Here is an 8,159-nt window from a genome sequence, read left to right as displayed (position 1 = left end):
CTTGAAGCGTGTCCAGGGGAATTTAATTCCCTGGCTATTTCCTGTTACTCTCTGGCCTCTGTCCCCCATTAGCCTCCTCTAGGCGTTCCCGCCACCATGGTGTTCTGCTTCATCAGGGACCCTTAGTTAATAGACAAGGACTATGGGCAGAAGCCTGTGATGCCATAACCTCTCCCATTAGATTGATTTTTCTCAGGTACGTTGTGGCAGTGACAGAGAATGAGCACAGTCCTGATCATTTTCGATGGTTCTTCTACTGTTTCAGAATTTAAGGCTATTTCTCCACTGATTGGGCAAAGTCTCTACACTGACTTCTTTTTTTTTTTTTTTTTATGTGTGCAGTTTTGCCCTATAATTGGAATATATATATATATATATATATATATATGTCATTTTCTTTATTATCTGATATAAAGCATTGATCTAAATAAAACAATTTCCTAAATAAATGCCCAGGGATATCTGCATCATAATTAGATAGATAATCTCCCCTTACTCTTTTTTGTATCCCATTTCAAATTTATATAGTGAGGTCGAATTCTGGGTTCTCTATTTTTAGCTATATTGATACATTTTCCTTTGTTTGATAAGAATCTCCCACTTTGTTTATTCTTCTCTCTATCTTTGGTATTGACTGTATCCACTAAATTATAATGTGCTCAATTAACCTTTATCGGCTTGAATTAAATGTAACATGTGTAAGTGCCTGCCAAGTTTGAATCTCAAGTATTTTTAATTAAAAAAATCAATTATTGATTGGATATTGAGCTACTACAGTCCTTGAGATATTCACTTTCATCTAAGACAGCGACTTTCAACCTGTGGGTTTCAACCCCTTAGGGGATCAAACAACCCTTTTGCAGGGATCACATATCAGACACCCTGCATGTCAGGTATTTACGTTACGATTTATGTCAGTAGTAAAATTATGGTTATAAAGCAGCATTGAAGAAAGCTTTATGGTTGGGGGTCAATACAACATGAGGAGCTGTGTTAAATGGTCGCAGCATTGGGAAGGCTGAGAAGCCCTGTTCTAAAGCATCTCAACTCCTTGCCACTGTCACTTCTTGCTACATTCTCGTGAGAAGTACGGGAATTAAGTAGCGTGTGAGAATAAGGAAGTTTCCAGACTCCTTTGGTGTATTTGTGACTTCATATTTGTCCTCATAGCCTCCCCAGGAGACAATCACACTCTACCGGCAGAGGAAGCTCATTGGCCTGACCAGGTTCACGGAATTGTGGTTCAAACCCGGATCACTACCTCTAAGCCCACTACCTCACAGCTCCCTCATTGTACAGAACAGACCCTAAGGTTTTGTATCTTACTTGTCTAGACAATATAGCTAGACAGACAGTGGATGTTTTCTGGCTAAATAGAGACATGGTGACCTTGGTTTGGAAAGGGCCCATAGGTAGGTCACCGAGAATAAGATTTCTTCTTCTCTGAAACAAGGTCTTGTGTCCCAAGCTGTCTTTTTCTGATCCTCCTGCCTCCATCCAAGTGTTGAGATTACAGTCATATGCCACCGTACCTTGTTTATGTGGTGCTGGGGCCTTGTGAATACTGGGCAAGACCTCTCCCAAGTCAGCTACATCCCCAGCCCACCGAGAATAAGACCTGAACAGCACAGTATAACTCCATGATACAAAAAACAAAACAAACGATCAAATAAAAACCTCACAGCACAGGCTACCGTTTAGAGCCATGCCAGGGCTGTAGGACTCCAGGCTCCCTGTCAGATACCAGAAGATAAAAGGGGCACCTAAAAGGATCTCGTGCCTGAGATTCAGAACGAAGATTTCTCAAGGAAAGTCTCTGAGATTGGTTGGACTTGAGCATAGAGAAGCTCTTTTTAAATATAGGCATTGAGTTGACCACAGGGGGCACAGGCAACATAGCAAAAGGACAGGGCTATAAATAGCAGTTGCATCTGGAAAGCCAAAGACAGGCCTGACCTGAGCACAGGATGGAAAGGGCCTCTGAGCGAGATCAGTGTCTGCCATTCTTCCTTCCCCTGCAGAGCACACCTCCCTCCAGCCTCAACTCCAGCAGAGAGAGGACCTGCACAATGTCACCGGAGAAGTCTGAGCTTACGGAGGTTTCTCGGCCCCTGTTCTAAGGAGTTAAAGTGGAACAGAGCAAGTCAATCTCAGACTGGGGACTAGGGCTCCTCTGGGTCTCTCCCAAAGGGCTATAAGCTTTTCTTTTATTTATGCTGGGTTGTCTGTCTTTGTTCAGTTCTGTCTGCTGAGCCAGATTGGAAATGGTTTGCTGGGGAAAATAATGGTGCTGTCTAACATGATGTAACAAGATGTCATCTCCTGACGCCAACGCATAAAACGGATTTACAGGAAGGAAAGGAAGGGGGGGGGAAGCACAAAGCCCCAGGGAGTACTTGACTCAGATAAAAACCACGAGGGTTTGTTTGTGAATGTCAAAAACCTGTGTGTTATTTATTCTACTTATATGAACAAGAGAAGAGGTGTGTGTGTGTGTGTGTGTGTGTGTGTGTGTGTGTGTGTGTGTGTTTTAGGGGGAAATGGATTTAAAACATAGACTATAGAGCTTGGAGGCAAAGTGTGCAGGAAAACTGAAACAAATTTTATTTCTCATTGCACACCTATATAAACATACCATAGGCTACACACAATCACAGGAACATGTGTCTCAAACAATATATACATAGCATATGTACATACAAATGCTATACTATGTAAACCTCACTCAGACATGACACGGTCTCGCCACCCTGCCACACCTCCCAGCTGCTCACGCACACGCACACCCCCCCACACACATGCACACACATAAACACACACACACACACACACACACACACACACAGAGGCACACACATACACACATGATGTTTGTAATCGTGCTGAACTGTGGGGATGAGGCTATAGTCCAGTCCGAGCCTTCCTGATTTACATGTGCAAGTTTCCCACATGCTTTTCAGGGTCTCCATTAGGAAGACCTGTACTAGAAAGACCAATTGAAAGAGGAGAGGGACAAAGGTCTTTTTGGTTACTTTCAAACAGACAGCGCTTCCAGAAGGCCCACTCACATCCAGTCTTAGCATAATGTAGGAAAGTAACATGAATTAGGGAGGAAAGGGGGAGTTCCTTGGTTATGCATGATTCTCTCATGTTCTGTATTCTTTCTGCATTGGAAGCAAATTCTTGAGGAGCCTCTGGGGACTGTCAGGACTTCAGGGGTGAATGGTACTCTTTGTCTGTCTGTCTTTTTCTCTCTGTCTTTATCTTTCTGTCTGTCTCTCTGTCGCTGTCTCTGTCTGTCTCCTCTCCTCCCTCTCTCCCTCTCTCCTTCTCCCCTCTCCCTCTCCTCTCCTCTCCCTCCCCTCTCTCTCACACACACACACACACACACACACACACACACTGCTCACACACACACATGGGAGAAGAATCCCATAGCTCTTTTCGTTCCAGATGTTCTTTAGCTCAGCAGCAAAGCAAAAGTACAGGGTGTGGGGAGAGCACTGTATGTCAGTGACCAAACTACAAACAACTGAGCTAGCATTATGCATTTTCCACTGCTCTGGCAAAAATTAAGCCCATATGCATGTATGAACTATGAAATACGAACTGTGTAATTTCATTAAGTGGCTCTTATTTTACATTTGAAAGTGGCATCGTGTGTTACAAGGATGATTAAAATCATCGTGATAATGGTGAAAAAAAGATGGGCATTTTCTTAGGACATTTTACAGCAAGTTAAAAGATGCTGTGACAAACTGAAAGTGAGGCTGCAGATAAAAGTAAGATCGTGTGTGTGTGTGTGTGTGTGTATGTGTGTATGTGAGTGTGTGTGTGTGTGTGTGAGTGTGTGTGTGATGTGTATGTGTGTGTGAGTGTGTGTGTATGTGAGTGTGTGTGTGAATGTGTATGAGTGAGTATGTGTGTGTGTGTATGTGTGTATGTGTGTGTATATGTGTGTGTATGTGAGTGTGTGTGTGAATGTGTATGAGTGAGTATGTGTGTGTGTGTATGTGTGTATGTGTGTATATGTGTACGTGTGTGTATGTGAGTGTGTGTGAATGTGTATGAGTGAGTGTGTGTGTGTGTGAATGTGTGTGAGTGTGTGTGTATGTGTATGTGTGTATATGTGTATGTGTGTGTATGTGAATGTGTGTGTGAATGTGTATGAGTGAGTATGTGTGTGTGAGTGTGTGTGTATGTGTGTGTGAGTGTGTGTGAATGTGTGTATGTGTGTGAGTGTGTGTATGTGTATGTGTGAGTTTGTATGAGTGTGTTGTTTGAGTGTGTGTGAGTGTTTGAGTGTCTGTGTGTGTGAATGTGTGTTGTATGAGCACACACTGAGAATTGAACCCAAGGCTTAAAGCACACTAAGTATGTTATGAATATCTGCCTTTATACTTTAGTGACTTTAATAGCACTCTTTTTCCTGCTGTTTAAATAGAGCCACATTTTCCCATGGTACACTAGCTGCTTCAAGTTATGTAGCAGGCCTGGCTGGCTCTCCCACTCAAAGCAGCTGCTTCACCTCTGTAGGACTTCCCTGTTTTATCCCAAGCCTCTATAACAGTGTCAGCAACATTATGGGATTTCAATAACTCTTTATGGAAGATACAGATGATTTAAAAATAAGTCTGTATAATCCCAAGGTGCCATATCTAGTCATCTGAATGCATTGACATGCCTGTCAATCACAGCATACTTCTGTACAGAAGCAGCTTGTTCATTCACTTATCTACTCGGTCTCACCTTCCTTCATCCATCACCTTCATTCATTCATCCATCATCTTCATTCATTCATCCAGTCTCACCGTCACTGATGTCTCCATCCATTAGTTTTGCTCAACACATTCTTAAGCATTTGTTCTGGATCCAGTAGAGACCAGTAAATCACAATCTCAAGCTTAAAGGGTGTTACCATAGTAATAGACTAAGGGACAAAGCAACTGTATCAGTAGAAGCTTGGAAGACCTCTGTGTAAGGAACAGAGAGTTCTGACAGATTACTTACAAAAAGGGCTCCTGGGTCCCACAGCACAATCCCTGTCAGGGAAGTAGACTCCCTCTGCTCTCTCACTGTCCAGAGCTGATGATGGCCTTCCTCAGCAAAGCTTCTGCCCTCTCCCTGTCCCCTCCCTGCCTCCCAAGCCCTCTACTCTCTTACATTTCTTTTATCCTTCAAAAACCATTCATTGGTCTAGACTGAGCTCCCCTCTCTCTTGATGACTATAGAGCTATTTAGCCCTTGAACATACCTTGTTTTAAACTGTCCTGTCACACTGCTTCAGGTTTATCTCTACTCTGATGTCACCTGTCACCAACACATGCACACACACACACACACACACACACACACACACAGACACACACACACACACAGACACACACACACACAGACACACACACACACACACAGACACACACACACACACACACACACACAACTTGGGCCATAATCTCCTGAATTGCAATGAGTTTCTGACTGTAGTTTATATCACTTCCTGTGTGCTAACACCAAGTAAAGAATAATGAAAGGCACTTACTATGGGCTTCACTCTCCAAAGTGTAGGCTATGGGGCCTCCAGGGCTGACATACACTCCTTTGACAAAGAGCAAATGATAGTCAATGATAGTTGATCTTAACTTCCAATTTGATTGGATTAAGATCACAAGATACACTGGGCAGTGTTGGCACATGCCTTTAGTCCCAGCACTTAGAAGGCAGAGGCAGATGGATCTCTGAGTTCGAGGCCAGCCTGGTCTATAAAGTGAGTTCCAGGACAGTCAGGGCTATACAGAGAAACCCTGTCTTGAAAAACAAGAAAAGAAAGGAAACAAAGAAAGAAAGAAAGAAAGAACGAAAGAAAGGAAGAAAGAAAGAAAGAAAAGAGAGAGGGAGGGAGGAAGGAAGATAAATCACAAGAGACTAGTTATGCTCAGGGTATGGCATTGGCATTTCCAGAACCAATTAGATTATGGGCTTTCTAGCATAATGAATAGATCAATCTCTTGATATATTAGCATTATTATTAACATCGCTGAACAGTGGTGAATAGTGGGAAGTTACTAAGGACATGTTGTAGGGCCGTATCTTGCCTTGGTCCCCTCCTTAGACCTCCTTCTGTTTCAGCCTGTAGGCTGATGTCTATATGTAGGTGAGGGCTGGTACAAGCTAGGTCAAGGCCATGAGAGGACAGTAAAAAAACATAAGGCAGGGTAAAGCTTTTGTAAGGTGGGAAAGAAGAGGAAGAAAAAAGGAGAATCAAGATGGAGACCGAGAAGGATGACCCAGATCCGGGTGGTCCTGAATTGCCAAGGTAGTTATGTATATTTCTTAAGGGATGGATTTCTGTAGGCAAATTTCTTATCTAGGTGGGTGGTTTTTATCCTTATCAATTGGTTGTGAGTTTATTGTGTGGATGTATTGTGGATTGAGAATTTAACATATAAATCTGATTGATAAATTACAGTTTATTGAATCTTGATTTCACTGGGGTGTTGGGAGTGTGAGCAGAGTCCGTGGCAGGGAGCCATGATAGGCCAGCCCAGGCTGGGCTTCTAGAGCCCTGATTTTACAGGGTAGCTGGAACCAGAGAGTTTGCGGCTAGCAGAGAGCTGCTGGGATAGATACTAACCAGAGATAAACTGTGGTTAGTTCCATTTGGTCCCACGGGTGCCAGAACTAACACTAGAGACCAGTGTGGCAAGGTGCCATGCTGGAACGGTCCACAGACTGCCTGGGTCAGAGAGTAGTTGGGAGCAGCGTAGAGTCGCTGAGAAAGAGGCCTCGCAGTGGCCCCACGGGTGCCGCCACTAGAGAGAGTGCAAAGTACCACGTAGTGCCATGTGACCCTAGGGTGCCAGTGCTAGAGAGGGTCACGAGCCCCCCAGTTAGTTCAGATAAGTCTGAGCTTGTCTTCTTTAAGGGTCTATGTAGGTAGATGCAACATGATTTGGGAGGTGTCTGCACCTACTAGTACTACCAAGGAAATACGGAAAGAATGAGTCATGATCCCAGGCCCCTGCATTCAGACCACTGCACTAAAACTGAATCATCTAAGGCAGAGGATACATCAAATGATTAGCTAAGCAAGTGTGTGTTTCCTCTCTGCCTGATCTGGCAGATGTTCATACCGGCTTCAGCTTTTCCCGGACAGTCACCAGGAGTGCCAAGATACCAAGTCAGCCTCCAGTCACTTGTGCATCTGAGTGGGACCAAGTCCCTTTCCATTGCAGATGAGACACTGAGTAGAGTTTAGTGAGAACCCCTGTACTTCCTCTCACACCAGGTCACAGTGGCCCAGGCCTTGGGGCCTGAAAACTGTTACTTCATCCAAGAAAAGGCTGACCAGCCTCTGAAAGACACAAAATAAAGCCATCCAATTAGCATCCTGGCCAGATAATTCGTAATAGCACACATTGTGTATGCTGATAAAATATTTCAACTGCATGGAATGATGGTTTAGTAACGTCTCCTATGTGCCTAGTTTAGACTTTTAGAGGAAAATCACATTTTTAAGCTAGGAGAAAGAAGGTGATGAGGATAAATAGAATTTTTTTTCTTTTTCTTTTTTTTCTTTTTTTCGGAGCTGGGGACCGAACCCAGGGTCTTGCGCTTGCTAGGTAAGCGCTCTACCACTGAGCTAAATCCCCAACCCCAAATAGAGTATTTTTGAATGTGGAGGTAGCCTTGAGTGGTTAAGGTCAGGCTCTGGATTTGATCATCAGCTCTAATACTCCCAAATTCCTTGGGTTCGCTACAGTCCAGTTTTCTCACCTGTACAATGGGCATAAAAACAGAGTATTCTCTGTAACATTAAAAGAACGACTATAAGGGGTTTGCAACCCCTTGGGAAGAACAACAATATAAGCCAACCAGACCCCACCAGAGCTCCCAGGGACTAAACCACCAAACAAAGAGTACATATGGAGGGACTCATGGCTCCAGCAGCATATGTAGCAGAGGATGGCCTTGTCCAGCATCAGTGGGAGGAGAAGCCCTTGGTCCTGTGAAGGCTCGTTTCCTCAATGTAGGGTAATGCCAGGGCGTTGAGGTTGAAGTGGGTGGGAGGGAGTGGGAGCATCCTCATAGAAGCAGAGGGAGGGGAGAGGGGAGTAAAGGGGATAACATTTGAAATGTAAATACATAAACTATCCAAG

The sequence above is a fragment of the Rattus rattus genome, chromosome 7 (genome assembly GCF_011064425.1).
Source record: "Rattus rattus isolate New Zealand chromosome 7, Rrattus_CSIRO_v1, whole genome shotgun sequence".
Classification (NCBI taxonomy): Eukaryota; Metazoa; Chordata; class Mammalia; order Rodentia; family Muridae; genus Rattus; species Rattus rattus.
Note: the sequence above shows the minus strand (reverse complement) of the source record.